Below are 22,967 nucleotides of genomic sequence, written 5' to 3'. Positions count from 1 at the left end.
ATAAACCCTTCTTTTCAAAATTACACTTGCCAATCTAGATACTACTATAGCTGTGGGCATTGTTACTGTACTTGATCGCGGTTAATGGCTAATGTCACTGTACTTTGGTTAATTGTGAAACTTTTTGTCACACCTGCGGCTAGGTGAGCACTAAATAATTAACCTCTATAAGTAAAGAATAAAAAAACATAAACCCTCAACACACCCTTTGTGACAAGCAAATGCGGCTGATAAATCTCAAATACCCAAACGTTTAATTTCAGATGGTGCCTTATACAGCAACGGTATTCATTTCAAAACGTCTTTCTCTCCACATGCTTTAGCCAGCAGTTATTGATACCTAATGCCAAACTCGGAAGAGGAGCAAAGTAGGTTTTACCTGTGATTTTGAGCTATGCTGTGGGGTGAGACTCCCACACAGTGCCTTTCTCACTGTAGTGCTCTGTGTAAATTGTCTGTGAGCAGCAATCTCCACTGCCTACCTTATGGGCAGGTCCTACATAAAAATGTTTTAACATACTGAGTGAGGAATAAGTCTAAGTCAGCCTGTCATCTGCACACACGTCGCTCGGTGACATATGGGTCTAAATTGAATGTTGTTCGGACATAACTATCACTTTGAATGATGTTTCATGTATGCACCGCTGCTCTAACTAAACTGTAATGTATGTGTCAGGTATTTATACCTTTATTTAAGGTGGGTTTACTGTAAAGCTAAATAGAATATACTTAACTCACTTGCATGAGCTTTCAGCCAGCCCCCTTCATCCGTTGGTCTTTCATTGTGTCATTCACTCTTTCCTTCTGCCCACTGAAGCATGGAGGCTGGGCAATAGGTCAGTCTACTTAAACCGTTGGCTAACATCAGTGTTTGTAACAGCATTCTGCTCTTTAACAAGTGCAACATCCATACACATTATAGTCCCCTTCAATACCAGAGCCTACTATGCCGATGTGGGCTTTTTGAAAAACACTTTTTTTTTAAACTTTTAGTCTTTTTTTATATTCCCAAGAGCCCGGCTCCTCTCACAGCAATATAGTTTTTCATCAAACATGAGAATATAAAGCCAAATGTCTAGCAGTCAACAGTACACTTACTGGCTTTGCTAATGATTGTTTCATTTGTCCTCATATAAGCAGTGACATGTATATGCTGAGGATTTAAAAGTTATGAATTGAGACCCAGAGCAAGGCTTTGCAGTCAGGATGGCCATGCCATGAATGCCCACCATAATGGACGCAACTATTGTCATCTCAAACTAATTTCAGAGGTGGAAGTGCATTCAATTATTGTGGCAGCACAGGTCTTTTTACTTGTTTCATACATCTGGTGATTGACCTACTGTTGTTGTATGTTAAAATGGTCTGTCCATTCTTTTACCTACTACCCTGTATTCAGAGCACATGTTTAGGCACATATGTATGCTATATGAGTGAAGTAGGATGAGATAGGAGTGTGTGCGTGTCATGGATTACTGGGGGCACTGTTAAATCCATTAAGTTTCTCCTCTATATGTAAGGTGTACAAAATAGCGGCTGGGGGTAGTATGACAGATTAGTAGGATTTATTGCTGACTTTCCTGAAGCTTAAGGGACTCCACCAAAAGAAGATAGCTGTTTCAATAGAAGTTTTTGAATAGCCTTTGTCATGTCCTGACCTTATAGAAAGAAGGTAGAGTTCAAAAGGCTGCTAAGCGTAGGATGTGAAGGCTTGTCCACCTTTTGTGGCCCTGTTTTTGGGTCTCTCTGTTTAAATGATTCATATCTCCATCCCTCTTTTCTGTTGTTTCTTGATGACAGAGTCTGTGGCTGGCCTGTCTAGAGTTGGGTACAGGAAGTGGCCGGACCACATTGGACCAGTCTTAGAACTGTAAGACCATGGGTTTTTAGTTGTGCAGGATATGAGACCAGCACAAGAACTAGGACCACAATTATCTCTTTACTGGGAACCAAGAACCACATTGTAGCACTTTAGTCTCTCAGGGTATCATAGCAGAACAGCACAAGGCCTACTCAGAGGAGGTGGTGTAAGCTAGCAATCTCCATCTGTTGGCACACAATAAATACAGAGTACATAATAGTCTGGTCAGTGCTTTTTCTTTGAAAAACACATTTATTACATACACTACTAAATACTCCACAATAAGTTATGAATATATACAAATCAGGGAAATGGAATTATCTTTAGTAACCTTGTGATATCACATTTGACACCTAATGGGTCATGACCCACAAAATCACAGTACCTCCGCCACCTATAAGAGATAATGCACCACAAGAAAGAGGAGTATTACTTTTAATAATGTAGGCCTATTGGCTTTCCAAAGGTGATCACATCAATATATAAGGGAACCCTAATGGCTTTGTCAAGGGGTCACCACATCAAAATATAAGGCACGCCTATTGGCTTTGTCAAGGAATAACCACATCAAAATATAAGGCAAGCCTTCTGACTTTGTCAATGTGTCACCACATTAAAACCCCAATAAACACATGTTACAACCCACCATTATAGCATTGAAATCAGTAATTACTTCTAAACCTAATCTTCAGTGCCAATAAAACATTCAATGTTTATTCGAAACAACTATCAGCAAAATACTGTTCATAAAGCATGTAAAATCAACAATTTCTAAATCTGTCTTGTACCACTTTAGGTCACATAAAATCAGCCATAGAACTAACCACTAGCGGTCCTTGCACTCACATTCTGTGGAGCAAAAGCATCAGCCTAAGAAGTACTTTGAAAATGCTCAAAAGTCTAGCCAGGTCATGTTTCCTGAAACATGGGAGACATAGGTTTATGTTTAATAAGTTAATCAAGGGGGTGTTGCTGAACTCCTGCAGTCACCAAGCACTTCCTTAACAGTGTTGATGATTCCTCTGTCTGTTTTGGAGCAACCACAAGTGAAAAAGAGTGTTCCACAGGGCATTATGGGTCGCTCACTCCATGGAGCATGAATGTCTTAGTGGCTTCAGCTGCGGTTGTTTTCAAGAGCTACACGCTGCATGCCTTGGGATTTCCTTTTTTTTATTTGGGGGTAACCAGTCTAACCCCGGACCCATATGTACCTAAAATTAGAAACACGCAGGGAGCCCACTCCAGCCCTGCCCAACCGGCTTCACACCTGGCTGGCACTGCTGTTTGCCAGCGTGGGAGCTGGCAGCAGCATTCTTCCTGCCTTCTCCATGCGGACAGGGTGCTTGCCACCAGGAACAGTTGCAATGGGCTTCCTGGCTATAAAAGGCTATACATTACCTGCACTGGCACCCTGCACCAACTTTCTCCTATATCTGGTGCCTGATGTTCCCCTCCTCTGTCTGGGGCTCAGAAGTCCCTGTCTTCTCCCAGCTGATCCTAAGGAGGTGTAGAGAGGTGTAATCACTGGCCCTGGAGAGGACTACCAGTCCTGGGGCCAGCTGTCCAAAGAGCTGCTATTGTCACAGTCCAGTCCAAATTCTTGCTCTCTTTTATGTTCTGTAGATGCCACTTTTGTGTTCAGTTCAGCCTGTGGGTGGGTGGACCACCCTTTTTCCAATCCTCAAACTGGTTCTGGTCAGTTCTTTCCTCTTCCCTGGGTTTGGCTCCTGCCTGACTAGTGACACAAAAGGCTGATGTCTGGCCTCTTTGTGTGTTCTGGAAAAACTCCCATTGGAGTGCAATCAGGGCAGGGCACCCCCCATCCCACTCCCACAGCCATCCTGCCAGAGTGGCCCATTCCATATACACCATGGCTCTTTTGTTCACCGTCTGACTCCAATACATATTTCCATGTGGGAGAGCCATCACCAGGCAGCTGGAATCTCCCAAGAAGTGTAGGCGGGAAAAGGCCAACTTTTTAAAGTGTAATTTCTAAAATAGTTATTTAAAATCTGACCTTATCAATAAAAAGGATTTAAAATTACAATTTAAATGATTATAAGAAATATTAGAATTATTTTTCTAGCTGCTCTCAATCCGAATTTATCATTTAATGAATGTAACAGTGTAGCCCCATGATTCCTTTGACAAACCGCCAGTTTTGATACAGTGTGATTCATTTTTAGAGCCAGGACATGATCAATATTAATTTCTACATATCCTACTTTTAAATATCTGCACGCTGCCTTTTAGGGCAATAAGGTCTCCATAGAGTATGACTTATTAATATATTAAAGGAACATTTAATCCTGTCAAAATGGGATATTTTGACGGGCTGAATTTGCAGTTTAACCCTTTCCGTGCTCAGGATGGCTGGGAGCCATCCTGAGACATGGTGGGCGTGTGCTCAGGGCGGCTCCTGGCCATCCTAGCACCCACCGCGGGAGAAGCGCTGCGCTCCCGTTGTGGACTGCCGATCATGCTGCCCGCATGGGGAGGACAGTGGAAGCCCTTCCGCTACCCCTCCCCCTTCTCCACGACATCATTAGATGAAACTGGACGCGGTGGAAGCCATTTGCTTCCAGGTCATCCAGGAGGAGAAGGTATTTTTTAAACAAAGAGGCATCGGGGAAAAGGAAAGTGTTTTTCAATGTTTCTTTGAGCATTCCTGCTGCACGATCACTCGATCATGCAGCAGGAATGCCCTTTTTATGTACAGTGTGTTTGGGGAGCAGCCCTTTGGGCAAGGGTCGCTCCCCTTGGGGGACATATTCTTAGCCCGTTTCTGCCCCGTGGGGGGGAGGGCAGATTGGCCCAAATCATTTTTTTGTTTTAGTTTGTTATTTTTATAGATTTGTAATGCATGCGGGGAGCGGTCGCTCCACTTCCGGGGACATATTGTTTGGCCATTTCTGCCCGGGGGTGGGGGGCAGATCTGCCCAAATGAATTTTAGATGGACCACTGGGCCACCAGGGATTTTTGTGTGTTCGTTTTTTTTGTGTATTACTAATGAATGCAGGGGGAACATTTTGTTTGGCCGTCTCTGCCCCACTTAGGGGGAGGAGATTGGCCTAAAAAGATTTCAGATGGCCCACTAGGCCACCAGGAAATATTTTTTTTATATAGATGTTTGTGGGGAGCGGCCCCATGGACAAGAGTCACTCTCCTCTATGTGGTTGAATATTTCAGCTGTTTCTGACCCCCTTGTGGTCGGACATTTGCTTTTAGGCCCACCTACCCACCAGCATGGCTGGTAGATTGTGCGTGGACTGGTACATTATTTGAATATGTGATTGCAATGTTTTATTTCTCCTTTAGTTCTAGTGCTTTTTGTTCTTGTTTGCGATTTTTGCAGTTTTGTGTAGTTACATTTATTTGTGAAGAAAAACATTTTTTGTTGTGTTTACTCCAAATTTGTATTATTGTCATGCATGAGTGATTTTTTTGTAAGTGGTGTCAAAACAGCAGCATATTTAGTTTGCGTTTTGAGTGTGAAATTCTTTGCAAAGTCTTTTGCGTTGTCTTATGTGTAATTTTCTTTTCTTTTTCTTTTTTAGTGGGATATTGCTGGTCCTTGCTGTGTCTGTGCAGAGTAGGTGGTGAGTCTATCAGCTTCTGACAAGTGGGTGGTATCGTTTTGGAGTATATAGGTCTTTGTGATAAAGCCAGATTTTGTTTATTAGTTATTCTACAAAGTGTTTGTTGTTGTTGACTTGCTTGACACGTTACCTTTGTTATTAAGGATTATGGCTAGCCGCAGAATTAATGCTCAGCAGGTGGTTGGTAAGCTTTTTGAATCTTCCTCTGACCATGATCATGAGACTGACAGTGCATCTAAGGGAGAGGAGGAAGTGCAAGATTAAGGAAGTGAGTTTTCTGTCCACGAGGAATCATCTGATGATGCAGCTACTCTCAGTGCGGATGAAGCTACTCTCAGTGCGGATGAGGTGCCTGTTTTAGAGGAGGACACTGATGTGCCAATGGTGCAAGAGGCATCTGGATTGCAGCCTGGGGCTACAAGGCTTCCCATTGGAAGTGCTGAACTCTTGGTTGATTCTAACATGGTGCAGCCGGTGTTGCCTGACTTTAGTGGTGATGCATGGTGAAGAGTGAATTGTGAATTGTTTTTGGCTATACAATTTTTTCAGTTGTTTATGGATGATGTATTTTTGGCTGAGATTGTTCATCAGACTAACTTGTATGCTGAACAGTATTTGAGGGACAACTGTGACAGACTTAGGCCCCACTCTAGAGCTGCCGGGTGGGCTCCCACAAATCTGGATGAGATGAAGAAGTTTTTTGGGTTTGGACATTTTTGATGGGTTTGATAAGGTAGCCGTCCATTGCTTCATATTGGTCTACTACTCCATTGATGGCAACAGCCATATATCCTGCAATTATGAGTTGTGATCGGTATTTACTTGTGCTTCGGATGCTGCATTTTGTAGCTAATGCTTGGGCGTTGCCACAAGTTCAACCTGACTGTGACTGTCTTTTCAAAATTCGAGCTGTTCTTGATCACTTTGTAGATCAATTTTTAGAGATCTATACTCCAAGGTAAGAAATAGCTATTGATGAGTCTTTGGTCCTGTTCAAGGGTCATTTGTTTTTTAGACAGCACATTTCTAGCAAGATGGAATGTTATGGAATTAAGATGTATATGTTGTCTGGGAGTAGGACATGATATGTCTATAATTTGTGGGTGTACACTGGTAGGGATTCCAATATTGTCCTCCCTGGTTGTCCGTCCACTTTAGGAGTTTCAGAGAAAATTGTGTGGGAACTTGCTAGAGGACTTTTTAACAAAGGTCACCATTTGTATCCCAGATAACTTCTACACTGCTGTGCAATTGTTTAAGGAATTGTTCAAAGTGGACACCTTTGCTTGTGGCACAATCAGCTCTAACCGTAAAGGTTATCCCGGTTGATTTCAGGTCGATCACGATAACGAAGAGCTCAGGCTGCAACAGGGCACACGCACACAGAGTCGCTAAGACTCCCTTGAGCCTCGGGTGTGCAGGGTCACAGGGCAATCCTCACAATGGTCTCAGGATGCAACAGGGCACACACACACAGTGTCGCTGAGACTCCCTTGAGCCTCGGGTGTGCAAGGTCACAGGACAATCCTCACGAAGGTCTCAGACTGCACGAAGCACATGCACACAGCATCCCTGAGACTCACTTGGACCACTGGCACCCCCGATCACAGGGCAATTCTTCCGAGGGTCTCAGGCTGCAAAAAGCACATGCACACAGTGCCGCTGAGACTCATTTGAACTTCTGGTGCCCACGATCACAGGGCAATTCTTCCGAGGGTCTCAGGCTACAAAAAACACACGCACATAGCGTCGCTGAAACACACTTTAACTTCTGGTGTGCACGACTCAGGGCAATCCTCATGAAGGTCTCAGGCTGCACGAAGCACACGCAAACAGCGTCACTGAGACTCACTTGGACTCCAGGTGCACACTATCCCAGGACAATCCTCACGAAGGGCTCAGTCTGCAAAAAGCACACGCACACAGCGTTGCTGAGACTCGCTTGGACTCCAGGTGCCCACGATCACAGAGCATGGCTTACGAAGGTCTCAGGCTACAAAAAGCAAACGGCACAGCGTAGCTGAGACACTTCTGGAAACTTGTGTGTTCCTGAGTTTCCACAACAGGGAGCCAGCTCAACTCGGGCTCTTGGGGTTAAGTTACTTCAGGACACAGTGCAACAAAGTCCTTTCAAGCAGGGGGACACAGCAAAGTCCCTTTAGCCTCTTCCTTGGTTAAAACAGCAAACTGCAGGCCAGCCCCAGAACACACAGCAAGGGTCAGTCCTTTCCTTCAGTCTCTTCAGCTGTTTCTTCCTTGACAGAGGTTCCTCTTGACCACAAAGTAGTTTCAATCCTTTTCAGTCTTGAACAATCCAATTCCAATGTGCAGGGGTTTCAGCTTTCATAGTTATACCTCCAAATGTCTTTGAACTCTTTGTGTTCAGGGGGGCACTGACCCCTGTCCAAACCAGTTCTGGGTGTCTCCCAGCCAGTAACACCTTCTTCCTTTGATGGTGGGGGTCTGGATCCTTAATCACTCAGCAGGGGATGGAGCCATTGTTTTATGGCTGCAGCCCAGGCCTCTTCACCTCTAGGGGCTACTCCTCCACCTACACTCCAGATGCAGTTCAGCCTGTTGCTGTCTCATCTCCTCCCCTGGGCCAAGACATACCCCAGATCCTATCACTTTCAGATCCAGACAGTCAATTCACAACCAGGCAGAGACACACAGAAATGTTAGAGCACAAAAACCCAGCCACTTCTAAAAGAGTGGTTTCTAAACATATAATGCAAAAACCACCTTCACAAAAAGATGTGTTATTGAATTTTGAGTTCAGGCATACTAAACTTCACCTCTTCTTCTTAAGCCTTTGGGAAGATTGGCTGAAACCATATTACACAGCCTCCCCATTCTGCCCTATGGGCAAGATGGCCTTTCAACAGTGAAAAACGAAATGGAGATTATTTCACTAGTCAGAACATGGTACACACCTCAGTACGTCCTACCTTTCACATGCACTGTACCCTGACCAGGGGGATACTTTGGACCTACCATAGGGGTGTCGGATGTACATAGGAAGGGAAGGGTAAGGCCTGGCATGTGGGTGCACTTGTCAGGACAACATGGCAGTTTAACAAACTGTGCGCAGTCACTGCAGTGGCAGGCCTGAGTTCTCTTTTTAAGGCTACTTGTGTGAGTGGCACAATTAGTGCTGCAGGACCACTAGTAGCATTTGCATTACCAGCCCTGGCACACATAGTGCAATTTACTATGGACTTTACTAGAGACACACAGAAATGTTAGAGCACAAAAACCCAGCCACTTCTAAAAGAGTGGTTTCTAAACATATAATGCAAAAACCACCTTCACAAAAAGATGTGTTATTGAATTTTGAGTTCAGGCATACTAAACTTCACCTCTTCTTCTTAAGCCTTTGGGAAGATTGGCTGAAACCATATTACACAGCCTCCCCATTCTGCTCTATGGGCAACAAGGCTACTTGTGTGAGTGGCACAATTAGTGCTGCAGGACCACTAGTAGCATTTGCATTACCAGCCCTGGCACACATAGTGCAATTTACTATGGACTTTACTAGTAAGGCAAACATACCAATCATGGACAACCAATTACCATTACACTTTATACAGGAGCACTTGCACTTTAACACTGATCAGCAGTGGCAAAGTGCTCAAAGCATCTAAGCTGGCAAAACCATGTCAGAAAAAAGGTCTAGGGGAAAGCAAAATGTTCAGGGAACTTTAGCCAAAAAGGGCCAAGTCCAACAGGCACTTTGCAAAAAAAGGGTCAGTTTTCACTGTGAAAATGTTGTGTCCACGTTGCATTTTGGGCTGTTTCCTGTCGCAGGCACTAGGCCTTCCCACACAAGTGAGCTACCATTTTTCTTGGAAGACTTTGGGAAATGCAGGGTCCGTGGAATTTTGTGGATCCACGCACATTCCAGAACTTTCTAGCACAGAAATGTGTGGAAAATGTGTTTTTTGTGACTAATTTTGAGGGTTGCAAGGAATTCTGGGTAAAGGAACCTGGTGAGAGCCAGACAGTTCACCCCATCCTGGATTCCCCTGCTTGTATAGTTTTAAAAAATGTATAGATTTGCTAGGTTTCCCTAGGTGCAGGCAGAAATATTGTTCAAAATCCACAGCCAGGCACTTTGCAAAAAAAAGGTCAGTTTTCACTGTGAAAATGTGGTATATCCACGTGGTGTTTTGGGCCGTTTCCTCCAATTTTTCTCTGAAGACTTTGGAGAATGCAGGGTGGGTGGAATTTAGTGGATCCACACAGATTCTAGAACGTTCCACCACAGAAATGTGAGGAAAATGTGTTTTTATTAATACATTTTGAGGTTTGCAAGGCATTCTGGGTAACAGAACCTGGTGAGAGCCAGACAAGTCACCCCATACTGGATTCCCCTGTGTGTCTAGTTTTAAAAAATGTATAGGTTTGCTAGGTTTCCCTAGTTGCCGGCAGAGCTATTGTTCAAAATCTACAGCTAGGCACTTTGCAAAAAAAGGGTCAGTTTTCACTGTGAAAATGTGGTATGTCCACGTTGTGTTTTGAGCTGTTTCCTGTTCCTGTTCCGGGCACCAGGCCGACCCACACAAGTGAGGTTTAATTTTTCTCCGAAGACTTTAGAGAATGCGGCGTGGGTGGAATTTTGTGGATCCATGCAGATTCCAGAACTTTCCACCACAGAAATGTGAGGAAAATGTGTTGTTTTTTTTACTAATTTTGAAGTTTGCAAGGGATTCTGGGTAACAGAACCTGGTGAAAGCCAGACAAGTCACCCCATCCTCGATTTGCATGGGTATCTAGGTTTCAAAAATGCATAGGTTTGCTAGGTTTCCCCAGGTGCCGGCAGAGCTAGGGTTAAAAATCTACTGCTAGGCACTTTGCAAAAAAGGGGTCCGTTTTCACTGTGAAAATGTGGTGTGTCCGTGTTGCGTTTTGGGCTGTTTCCTGTTGCGGGCACTATGCCTATCCACACAAGTGAGGTACCATCTTTCTTAGAAGATGTGGGGAATGTGGGGTGGGTGGAAGTTTGTGGATCTACGCAGATTCCAGAACTTTCCACCACAGAAATGTGAGGAAAATGTGTTCTTTTGACACATTTTGAGGTTTGCAAGGGATTCTATGTAATAGAACCTGGTGGGAGCAAGTCAACTCACCCATCCTGGATTCCCCAGGGTGTTTAGTTTTCAAAAAATATATAGGTTTGCTAGGTTTCCCTAGGTGCGGGCAGAGCTAGGGTTCAAAATCTACAGCTTGTCACTTTGCAAAAAAAGGGTCAGTTTTCACTGTAAAAATAAAGTGTGTCCACGTTGCATTTTGAGACGTTTCCTGTTGCGGGTACTGGGCCTACCCACACAAGTGAGTTACCATTTTTATTGGGAGACTTAGGGTAACACAGAATTGTAGAGCAACTGTTATTACCTATTGACTTTCGCTGCATTTCTGCCTTCCAAATGAAAGACAATGTGTAAAAAAGAAGTCACTTTGAAAAATGTCCTATAATTTTCATGCTAGTATGGGTACTCACAATTTCGGAAATGTGCAAATATCTACTGTTTCTAAACTCTATATTTTGTTTCAATTTCAGAAATACATAGGTGTCTTTCATACCTATTTTTCCATGTATACATTTTCCCAGATGAATTGCTATATACCCGGTACATAATAAAAAACAATAGCATGATGCTGCGCAGTTATTGGCTCTGGGTTCGCCGGATTGTTGATGAACCTACAAATCCTATATATCTCCAAAACCAGAAGGTTCCAGCGGATGTAATGGTATATTGCTCTCAAACAACTGTCATAATTAGAAGAAGATAAAGATGAAAACGTAGGCACAAATGGCTATTTTTTTCAAATATTTTTCCATTTTTCCTATATTTAACTGTTAGTTTCTATAAAGAAACCTTGAAAATCTACACAAATGACCCCTTGATGAATTCAGAATTGTGTCTACACTTTTAAAATGTATAGATTTCCAGGATCCATTATTGCTTTCATACCCATTTCTACCATTAACTGGAAGAAGGTTAAAAGCACAAAAAATAGCAAAAATATGCTATATCCCAATAAAATGCCAAAACTGTGTAAAAAATGTTGGTTTTCTGACATAATGTTGGAAGAAAAGGGCGCAAATTTGGTGTGGATACCTTATGTGGTCAAAAAGTTACAGCGGCCTAAGCGCACACTACCCCAAATAGCCAAAAAAAGGCTTAGCACGGGGGAAAGGCCTCGCAGAGAAGGGGTGAGAACTACCACAGGCAGGTTACCTGTGTACAGCTACCAGACTGCGCACAACTGAAGTCTATCACATCCAGCCCATGTTCACGTGTACACAGCCCAGAGCCCCTTACCCTAGCTGTGTCACAGCTGCGTTATCTTCTAAGGCAGACACTGGCGGTAAACGTGCAGTCCAATTTACAAGGACATTGCCGGGGAATAGGAAGCAGGTATGAAGCCTCACCCACACTAAAGGTCCCAAAACCAGGTGAGCCAAAGGGAAAAATCAAGTGTAATAAATAGGCGGAACACATTTGCGACACAAACTTATCTAGAAATACAGAATAATAATGTGATGGAAAACACAAGTCATTGTCCAAAACTTTCCTTCTCATTGAACAGTATAGATAACAACCCACAGGGAGCTAGAGAATATTCTGATAACCAAAATTGTGTCCTTGACAGTCATCTTACCAGTCAGTAAAGGGGACATTACCAGAGAAGTTGCAACTTTCTGCTGGAAGTGCATATGATCTGTCTTGGACCTGTCTTTCTGCTAAGAAAGGGTTGCTGGAAGTATCCATGTAAGAGGAGCCTACAAAGAGTCGAACACATTAAATGCTGCCTTCTGGAGAAGCTGCACAGAGAGAGGAGATACAGCACAAGAAAGTACAGGTGATTGCTACATCGTGAAGTAATAGAAGGAGAACACTGATGCAAGGTGTAGGAAAGTAGCATCTGCTTCTAATGGTTACCCCCACGTTTTGCTTGATGTGATGCTGCTTTTAATAGTCTGACTGTGATCCTGCTAATAAGGACCTCAGCCTATCTGCTTTCTCCCTAAACTGTTGTGTTCAGTACTTAGGTACATCCCAGATTGGATACTGGGGTATCCTTGTCAGGCCCTAGTATATGGTACCCATGTACACAGAGCATAGGTACTCCAGAGGTCTCCCGTGGGCTGCAGCATGTGTTATGCCACCCATGAGAGACCATTCAAAATGGAATAAGGGCCAACTATTGCAGCCTGTGTAAGTTGGTGCATGCACCACTTACGATATATATAGGTTTACCATATCTAAGGGTCACTGCACTTAAAACCTATCAGACACCCCTCTAGTAGGCCTTTAATATCCTGAGGGCAGTGTGCTTGGTTCTAAATGAGAGGGTGCCCCTGCATGAGCAGGACACCCCTGCAGGCTACGGAGTCCATTCTCCCGGGTTGTCAGTGTAGCAGCCATATACTATATAGAGGGGAATCGCGTGACCGCACGATGACCATCTCGAAAACGGCTGCAACGAATCCTATCATATTTGGTATCAAATATGTTGGAATCGTACCCCCACACCAAAAAAGTGTGGGAGGTATGATTCTAGGCACTGGGAGAGCCCTCCGTTAGGCTCTCAGTGTTCCCGGTTCCAGCCTTCTAGTCCCCGACAGCAGAAAATGGTTGCTGCCGACCAGAGACACATTTCTGCCCTCTTGCTGCTGAGCAAAGATCGAGCAGGGGAAGGCAGAACAATAGGCATCCTGTCACAGGGAGGTGTGACCACCTCCCAAAGAGGATTTAGTGTATTAAGGCTGGGTGGGTGCGCTTGACAGTGCCTGAATGTCTGCATGAGGGGCACATTTGGTGTCCCTGTGCTTATTCCAGTTCAAACCAGCCTGGGAGTCATTGGCTCCAGCTCTGGTGCACAACTGGGCAAAGGACATAGGAGTAACCTCCCCCCTGTCCAGACCCTCCCCTGGGAGAGTCCCCTGAACCTTCCCAACCCTTTCCCTAGGGTACTTAAGGGCTTACCTGTGTGTAGGTCCCTAGATTTGCCATGGACAAGATTCAGAACTGAAACCACTGCACTTCTACCGTCTGGGAACTCTGGACTTTGTTTGCGCTTTACTTCATCTCCCTTTCTGTCTGCTGCCTCATCTGTGCCTGTGCACCATACAGATCTGTGTAGGACCTGTGGAGCATCCGAGACACTTGGAAAAAATCTTTCTTGAAGTGAAGGAGTCACTTCCCTGTATTTGCAGGCACCTTAACACTGCTGACCGGCCTGTTGATTCTGAGCTCCTACGGAATCTGAAGGGTTCAACAACACAGGTGGTGGCTACCTATGTCTCCCGAGGCCCGAGCTGCCCTCTCACCTTAGTTTAAGGTCAGAAGCCCTTGTGGGGGCTGCATTAACTGAACCCCTGTGCAATGCATACTTTTGCAAGTGCATATCCTTGTTGAAAACTGTGCAACAGGTGCTTTGGGCTCTAAGTAGCCCGAACCTCCGGCAACTTCTTGCACCAAGATCTTCAGTCACACCGCCTCCTGGGCACCATGGCCTGCTCCTTTTGGTGAGCTGCTCAAGGTCCTCTTGTGATTCTTGTGCCTCTGGCCTGTGGATCCAATTGAGGGTCATCTTTCTTTTCCTTGGGCTCCCTTGAGTGCTCGGGTCTGCCCTGACTCCCCTGTTTGTGGTGAGTCTCCTGGTCCCAACCATGCACCTTCTTGATTTCCTGCATGAGTTGCATTTGCCAAGGCTTGTTGGTGCTCCCGCCGGCCACCGACCCCTCAGCACTCGACATCCTTTGTGGGATAGCTTGCATCTGGGTCCTGGTCATCCTCAGCATCGACTGATCCTTGCAGCTGCAGAGTCATGGTCACGTCATCCTTCCTGAAGCACCCGACATCAGACGGCATTAGTCATCCAAGTCTCCTGGTCTCCCCTGAGTGACACATACTCTGTCCCCTCTGTCTTCAGGTCCTCCCCATCAAGAATCCATGTTTGGATTCCTCCGGACACTTTCTCCTCTTCCAGCAGCGGCACTTTGCTGAAGTCCTCAATTGGGTTCGACAGTGGTTTTGGATGCCACTTCACACCTATGCACCCGGCTTCTCTGGGATAGGTAACTTGGGTTCCATGGTATCCATGGGTTGAGTGGTGCTCCAAACTTCTGTCTTCCACGGGGCTTGTACGGAGCACGCAGTTGTGTTACCACACTGCACACGTTCTCCGTGGGGTCCCTTTTTACTTACCTTGGGTGGTTCTGTGGGTCCCCAGCAATTCTACATCCTCTCGACATTGTCCTGACTAGAGTCATGATTCTTATACCACTTTCTTAGTATATGGTTTGGTCCCCACCTGGGGCCACTCTGTATTAGTGCTATTTACTGTGACTTATTTGATTAAATATTGTGTGCTTTGTGTCTATCTCTCTGTAGGATAAACTGTAACATACTAGATAGTGTTATGTAATAAATACATATTTTTATAAATACTTTGTTTGGTTCCTTTTCATTTAATCTATACTATAAGATTGCATTCTGGTAAAAACAAGCTGCTTTACACTCCTTCAAGACTAAGCCTGAAGGCTGCTCTCCACAACTACCACTTGGATAGCTTTCTCTTAAATCCCTATAAGGGTTGTCTGGACTGGTGTAAGGTGCCCACCTACATTAGTGGGTATCATATACCAGGCCAGCTTCCCACACAAGGATCTGTGGTAAACCCCTGGAATCTGATGTGCCAGTCCCAGCTGCTCCACCTGGGCATTGAGAGCAATTCGGCCCACCGCCTTGGAACTGGAGAGTTCTGTAGGTTGGGGCACTGAACTCATGATAATCATTAACCAGATATAAAACACTATGAGGACAGGATCTCCTGTCATCTAGCAGGTCTCCCTTTAGATCACTAAAGTGTTAATCATTTCATTGACTACTAACATGATCAATGTTTTTATGGGCAAAAGAACCGTGGGAGCACTGTGGGGTGCATGGGTGAGACCTTTGCTCCCATTCATCACATACACCGTTGATCCTGCAACGTGGACTTCAGAGGTCATCTGTAATAATCTTACAAACTCCTGCTTTCTTAACCATTGAAATACACCACTTTCTCTATAGATATCCCTCTTGTTTGGGGGGGGTTTGTTTGAGCCTGTAACTGTAGTATGTATACCTGTGACTTTAACTGGCCCAACCATGACCTCCCTTTGAGCTTGCAGAAATGGAGGAGAATGGGAGGCCAGGAAATGAAAGAAGCTGTGACAAAATGGCAGCAGGAGTGCAGCACAGCCCTTGGGCTGGTTCTTCTGCTCACAACACAAGGTGGACGGTCCAGCTTTGGACTGTGCCAGCAAAAGGACTGCCATGTATACCTGCTAATCTGTGGACATGCTCCTGCAGTGATAGAACACAATGTTAGAAAATTATCATTTTGTATCTTCTCAATATGCTGTTAAGAAGCAGGACAGTCAGCAGGACAGTCAGTGGGCTGGTTTCTTTGGGTCAAAGAGAGGTGGAGGCATGCTGCAGCGTCTCTAGAATGAATTGAACCTCACCACATTCAGAATTCTGCAACTCCCCTCTTACACTCCTGCAGAGTTAAAATGAGCTAAAGGGCATGGAAGAAGACAGAAAGACCAATACTAGTGTAGACTCCATTCATTAGCCCTACGCTGCACCTACTACTGGCTTGTACTCAGTGACTCTCATGCAGGGGCTGGTGGCAGCAGCTCCCTGATTACCCCCGGCTGAGTGGGAAGGGTGTACCTGCTATAGCACCCTCAAATTCAGAGCACTGTAGACTTGAAGTAACATTGAAGTGTTTTTCAATGTTTCTTTGAGCATTCCTGCTGCACGATCACTCGATCGTGCAGCAGGAATGCCCTTTTTATGTACAATGTATTTGGGGAGCAGCCCTTTGGGCAAGGGTCGCTCCCCTTGGGGGACATATTCTTAGCCCGTTTCTGCCCCGTGGGGAGGAGGGCAGATTGGCCCAAATAATTTTTTTGTTTTAGTTTGTTATTTTTATAGATTTGTAATGCATGCGGGGAGCGGTCGCTCCACTTCCGGGGACATATTGTTTGGCCATTTCTGCCCGGGGGTGGGGGGCAGATCTGCCCAAATGAATTTTAGATGGACCACTGGGCCACCAGGGATTTTTGTGTGTTCGTTTTTTTTGTGTATTACTAATGAATGCAGGGGGAACATTTTGTTTGGCCGTCTCTGCCCCACTGAGGGGGAGGAGATTGGCCTAAAAGGATTTCAGATGGCCCACTAGGCCACCAGGAAATATTTTTTTTATATAGATGTTTGTGGGGAGCGGCCCCATGGACAAGAGTCACTCTCCTCTATGTGGTTGAATATTTCAGCTGTTTCTGACCCCCTTGTGGTCGGCCATTTGCTTTTAGGCACACCTACCCACCAGCATGGCTGGTAGATTGTGCGTGGACTGGTACATTATTTGAATATGTGATTGCAATGTTTTATTTCTCCTTTAGTTCTAGTGCTTTTTGTTCTTGTTTGCGATTTTTGCAGTTTTGTGTAGTTACATTTATTTGTTAAGAAAACATTTTTTTGTTGTGTTTACTCCAAATTTGTATTATTGTCATGCATGAGTGAATTTTTTGTAAGTGGTGTCAAAACAGCAGCATATTTAGTTTGCGTTTGGAGAGTGAAATTCTTTGCAATGTCTTTTGCGTTGTCTTATGTGTAATTTTCTTTTCTTTTTCTTTTTTAGTGGGATATTGCTGGTCCTTGCTGTGTCTGTGCAGAGTAGGTGGTGAGTCTATCAGCTTCTGACAAGTGGGTGGTATCGTTTTGGAGTATATAGGTCTTTGTGATAAAGCCAGATTTTGTTTATTAGTTATTCTACAAAGTGTTTGTTGTTGTTGACTTGCTTGACACGTTACCTTTGTTATTAAGGATTATGGCTAGCCGCAGAATTAATGCTCAGCAGGTGGTTGGTAAGCTTTTTGAATCTTCCTCTGACCATGATCATGAGACTGACAGTGCATCTAAGGGAGAGGAGGAAGTGCAAGATTAAGGAAGTGAGTTTTCTGTCCACGAGGAATCATCTGATGATGCAGCTACTCTCAGTGCGGATGAAGCTACTCTCAGTGCGGATGAGGTGCCTGTTTTAGAGGAGGACACTGATGTGCCGATGGTGCAAGAGGCATCTGGATTGCAGCCTGGGGCTACAAGGCTTCCCATTGGAAGTGCTGAACTCTGGGTTGATTCTAACATGGTGCAGCCGGTGTTGCCTGACTTTAGTGGTGATGCATGGTGAAGAGTGAATTGTGAATTGTTTTTGGCTATACAATTTTTCAGTTGTTTATGGATGATGTATTTTTGGCTGAGATTGTTCATCAGACTAACTTGTATGCTGAACAGTATTTGAGGGACAACTGTAACAGACTTAGGCCCCACTCTAGAGCTACCGGGTGGGCTCCCACAAATCTGGATGAGATGAAGAAGTTTTTTGGGTTTGGACATTTTTGATGGGTTTGATAAGGTAGCCGTCCATTGCTTCATATTGGTCTACTACTCCATTGATGGCAACAACCATATATCCTGCAATTATGAGTTGTGATCGGTATTTACTTGTGCTTCGGATGCTGCATTTTGTAGCTAATGCTTGGGCGTTGCCACAAGTTCACCCTGACTGTGACTGTCTTTTCAAAATTCGACCTGTTCTTGATCACTTTGTAGATCGATTTTTAGAGGTCTATACTCCAAGGTAAGAAATAGCTATTGATGAGTCTTTGGTCCTGTTCAAGGGTCGTTTGTTTTTTAGACAGCACATTTCTAGCAAGATGGAATGTTATGGAATTAAGATGTATATGTTGTCTGGGAGTAGGACATGATATGTCTATAATTTCTGGGTGTACACTGGTAGGGATTCCAATATTGTCCTCCCTGGTTGTCCGTCCACTTTAGGAGTTTCAGAGAAAATTGTGTGGGAACTTGCTAGAGGACTTTTTAACAAAGGTCACCATTTGTATCCCAGATAACTTCTACACTGCTGTGCAATTGTTTAAGGACTTGTTCAAAGTGGACACCTTTGCTTGTGGCACAATCAGCTCTAACCGTAAAGATTATCCCGGTTGATTTCAGGTCGATCACGATAACGAAGAGCTCAGGCTGCAACAGGGCACACGCACAAAGAGTCGCTAAGACTCCCTTGAGCCTCGGGTGTGCACGGTCACAGGGCAATCCTCACAATGGTCTCAGGATGCAACAGGGCACACACACACAGTGTCGCTGAGACTCCCTTGAGCCTCGGGTGTGCAAGGTCACAGGACAATCCTCACGAAGGTCTCAGACTGCACGAAGCACATGCACACAGCATCCCTGAGACTCACTTGGACCACTGGCACCCCCGATCACAGGGCAATTCTTCCGAGGGTCTCAGGCTGCAAAAAGCACATGCACACAGTGCCGCTGAGACTCATTTGAACTTCTGGTGCCCACGATCACAGGGCAATTCTTCCGAGGGTCTCAGGCTACAAAAAACACACGCACATAGCGTCGCTGAAACACACTTTAACTTCTGGTGTGCACTACTCAGGGCAATCCCCATGAAGGTCTCAGGCTGCACGAAGCACACGCAAACAGCGTCACTGAGACTCACTTGGACTCCAGGTGCACACTATCCCAGGACAATCCTCACGAAGGGCTCAGTCTGCAAAAAGCACACGCACACAGCGTTGCTGAGACTCGCTTGGACTCCAGGTGCCCACGATCACAGAGCATGGCTTACGAAGGTCTCAGGCTACAAAAAGCAAACGGCACAGCGTAGCTGAGACACTTCTGGAAACTTGTGTGTTCCTGAGTTTCCACAACAGGGAGCCAGCTCAACTCGGGCTCTTGGGGTTAAGTTACTTCAGGACACAGTGCAACAAAGTCCTTTCAAGCAGGGGGACACAGCAAAGTCCCTTTAGCATCTTCCTTGGTTAAAACAGCAAACTGCAGGCCAGCCCCAGAACACACAGCAAGGGTCAGTCCTTTCCTTCAGTCTCTTCAGCTGTTTCTTCCTTGACAGAGGTTCCTCTTGACCACAAAGTAGTTTCAATCCTTTTCAGTCTTGAACAATCCAATTCCAATGTGCAGGGGTTTCAGCTTTCATAGTTATACCTCCAAATGTCTTTGAACTCTTTGTGTTCAGGGGGGCACTGACCCCTGTCCAAACCAGTTCTGGGTGGCTCCCAGCCAGTAACACCTTCTTCCTTTGATGGTGGGGGTCTGGATCCTTAATCACTCAGCAGGGGATGGAGCCATTGTTTTATGGCTGCAGCCCAGGCCTCTTCACCTCTAGGGGCTACTCCTCCACCTACACTCCAGATGCAGTTCAGCCTGTTGCTGTCTCATCTCCTCCCCTGGGTCAAGACATACCCCAGATCCTATCACTTTCAGATCCAGACAGTCAATTCACAACCAGGCAGAGACACACAGAAATGTTAGAGCACAAAAACCCAGCCACTTCTAAAAGAGTGGTTTCTAAACATATAATGCAAAAACCACCTTCACAAAAAGATGTGTTATTGAATTTTGAGTTCAGGCATACTAAACTTCACCTCTTCTTCTTAAGCCTTTGGGAAGATTGGCTGAAACCATATTACACAGCCTCCCCATTCTGCTCTATGGGCAACAAGGCTACTTGTGTGAGTGGCACAATTAGTGCTGCAGGACCACTAGTAGCATTTGCATTACCAGCCCTGGCACACATAGTGCAATTTACTATGGACTTTACTAGTAAGGCAAACATACCAATCATGGACAACCAATTACCATTACACTTTATACAGGAGCACTTGCACTTTAACACTGATCAGCAGTGGCAAAGTGCTCAAAGCATCTAAGCTGGCAAAACCATGTCAGAAAAAAGGTCTAGGGGGAAAGCAAAATGTTCAGGGAACTTTAGCCAAAAAGGGCCAAGTCCAACAGGCACTTTGCAAAAAAAGGGTCAGTTTTCACTGTGAAATTGTTGTGTCCACGTTGCGTTTTGGGCTGTTTCCTGTCGCAGGCACTAGGCCTTCCCACACAAGTGAGCTACCATTTTTCTTGGAAGACTTTGGGAAATGCAGGGTCCTTGGAATTTTGTGGATCCACGCACATTCCAGAACTTTCTAGCACAGAAATGTGTGGAAAATGTGTTTTTTGTGACTAATTTTGAGGGTTGCAAGGAATTCTGGGTAAAGGAACCTGGTGAGAGCCAGACAGTTCACCCCATCCTGGATTCCCCTGCTTGTATAGTTTTAAAAAATGTATAGATTTGCTAGGTTTCCCTAGGTGCAGGCAGAAATATTGTTCAAAATCCACAGCCAGGCACTTTGCAAAAAAAAAGGTCAGTTTTCACTGTGAAAATGTGGTATATCCACGTGGTGTTTTGGGCCGTTTAGTCCAATTTTTCTCTGAAGACTTTGGAGAATGCAGGGTGGGTGGAATTTAGTGGATCCACACAGATTCTAGAACGTTCCACCACAGAAATGTGAGGAAAATGTGTTTTTATTAATACATTTTGAGGTTTGCAAGGCATTCTGGGTAACAGAACCTGGTGAGAGCCAGACAAGTCACCCCATACTGGATTCCCCTGTGTGTCTAGTTTTAAAAAATGTATAGGTTTGCTAGGTTTCCCTAGTTGCCGGCAGAGCTATTGTTCAAAATCTACAGCTAGGCACTTTGCAAAAAAAGGGTCAGTTTTCACTGTGAAAATGTGGTATGTCCACGTTGTGTTTTGAGCTGTTTCCTGTTGTGGGCACCAGGCCTACCCACACAAGTGAGGTTTAATTTTTCTCCGAAGACTTTAGAGAATGCGGCGTGGGTGGAATTTTGTGGATCCATGCAGATTCCAGAACTTTCCACCACAGAAATGTGAGGAAAATGTGTTGTTTTTTTTACTAATTTTGAAGTTTGCAAGGGATTCTGGGTAACAGAACCTGGTGAAAGCCAGACAAGTCACCCCATCCTCGATTCGCATGGGTATCTAGGTTTCAAAAATGCATAGGTTTGCTAGGTTTCCCCAGGTGCCGGCAGATCTAGGGTTAAAAATCTACTGCTAGGCACTTTGCAAAAAAGGGGTCCGTTTTCACTGTGAAAATGTGGTGTGTCCGTGTTGCGTTTTGGGCTGTTTCCTGTTGCGGGCACTATGCCTATCCACACAAGTGAGGTACCATCTTTCTTAGAAGATGTGGGGAATGTGGGGTGGGTGGAAGTTTGTGGATCCACGCAGATTCCAGAACTTTCCACCACAGAAATGTGAGGAAAATGTGTTCTTTTGACACATTTTGAGGTTTGCAAGGGATTCTATGTAATAGAACCTGGCGGGAGCAAGTCAACTCACCCATCCTGGATTCCCCAGGGTGTTTAGTTTTGAAATATATATAGGTTTGCTAGGTTTCCCTAGGTGCGGGCAGAGCTAGGGTTCAAAATCTACAGCTTGTCACTTTGCAAAAAAAGGGTCAGTTTTCACTGTAAAAATAAAGTGTGTCCACGTTGCATTTTGAGACGTTTCCTGTTGCGGGTACTGGGCCTACCCACACAAGTGAGTTACCATTTTTATTGGGAGACTTAGGGTAACACAGAATTGTAGAGCAACTGTTATTACCTATTGACTTTCGATGCGTTTCTGCCTTCCAAATGAAAGACAATGTGTGAAAAAGAAGTCACTTTGAAAAATGTCCTATAATTTTCATGCTAGTATGGGTACTCACAATTTCGGAAATGTGCAAATATCTACTGTTTCTAAACTCTATATTTTGTTTCAATTTCAGAAATACATAGGTGTCTTTCATACCTATTTTTCCATGTATACATTTTCCCAAATGAATTGCTATATACCCGGTACATAATAAAAAACAATAGCATGATGCTGCGCAGTTATTGGCTCTGCGTTCGCCGGATTGTTGATGAACCTACAAATCCTATATATCTCCACAACCAGAAAGTTCCAGCGGATGTAATGATATATTGCTTTCAAACAACTGTCATAATTAGAAGAAGATAAAGATGAAAACGTAGGCACAAATGGCTATTTTTTTCAAATATTTTTCCATTTTTCCTATATTCAACTGTTAGTTTCTATAAAGAAACCTTGAAAATCTACACAAATGACCCCTTGATGAATTCAGAATTGTGTGTACACTTTTAAAATGTATAGATTTCCAGGATCCATTATTGCTTTCATACCCATTTCTACCATTAACTGGAAGAAGGTTAAAAGCACAAAAAATAGCAAAAATATGCTATATCCCAATAAAATGCCAAAACTGTGTAAAAAATGTTGGTTTTCTGACATAATGTTGGAAGAAAAGGGCGCAAATTTGGTGTGGATACCTTATGTGATCAAAAAGTTACAGCGGCCTAAGCGCAAACTACCCCAAATAGCCAAAAAAAGGCTTAGCACGGGGGAAAGGCCTCGCAGAGAAGGGGTGAGAACTACCACAGGCAGGTTACCTGTGTACAGCTACCAGACTGCGCACAACTGTAGTCTATCACATCCAGCCCATGTTCACGTGTACACAGCCCAGAGCCCCTTACCCTAG

At 44.5% G+C, this 22,967-nt stretch overlaps 1 protein-coding gene across 7 annotated transcripts in view; it reads right to left on the bottom strand.

Moving 5' to 3' along the window:
- Nucleotides 1-22,967, bottom strand: part of LAMA2 (laminin subunit alpha 2) — a 3,430,794-nt gene that overhangs the window by 1,724,376 nt on the left and 1,683,451 nt on the right. The window lies entirely within an intron of this gene.

This window comes from Lissotriton helveticus, chromosome 6, assembly GCF_964261635.1.
Source record: "Lissotriton helveticus chromosome 6, aLisHel1.1, whole genome shotgun sequence".
NCBI classification, from domain to species: domain Eukaryota; kingdom Metazoa; phylum Chordata; class Amphibia; order Caudata; family Salamandridae; genus Lissotriton; species Lissotriton helveticus.
The sequence above is the reverse complement of the archived record's forward strand: the minus strand, read 5'-3'. Positions and strand labels throughout refer to the sequence as shown.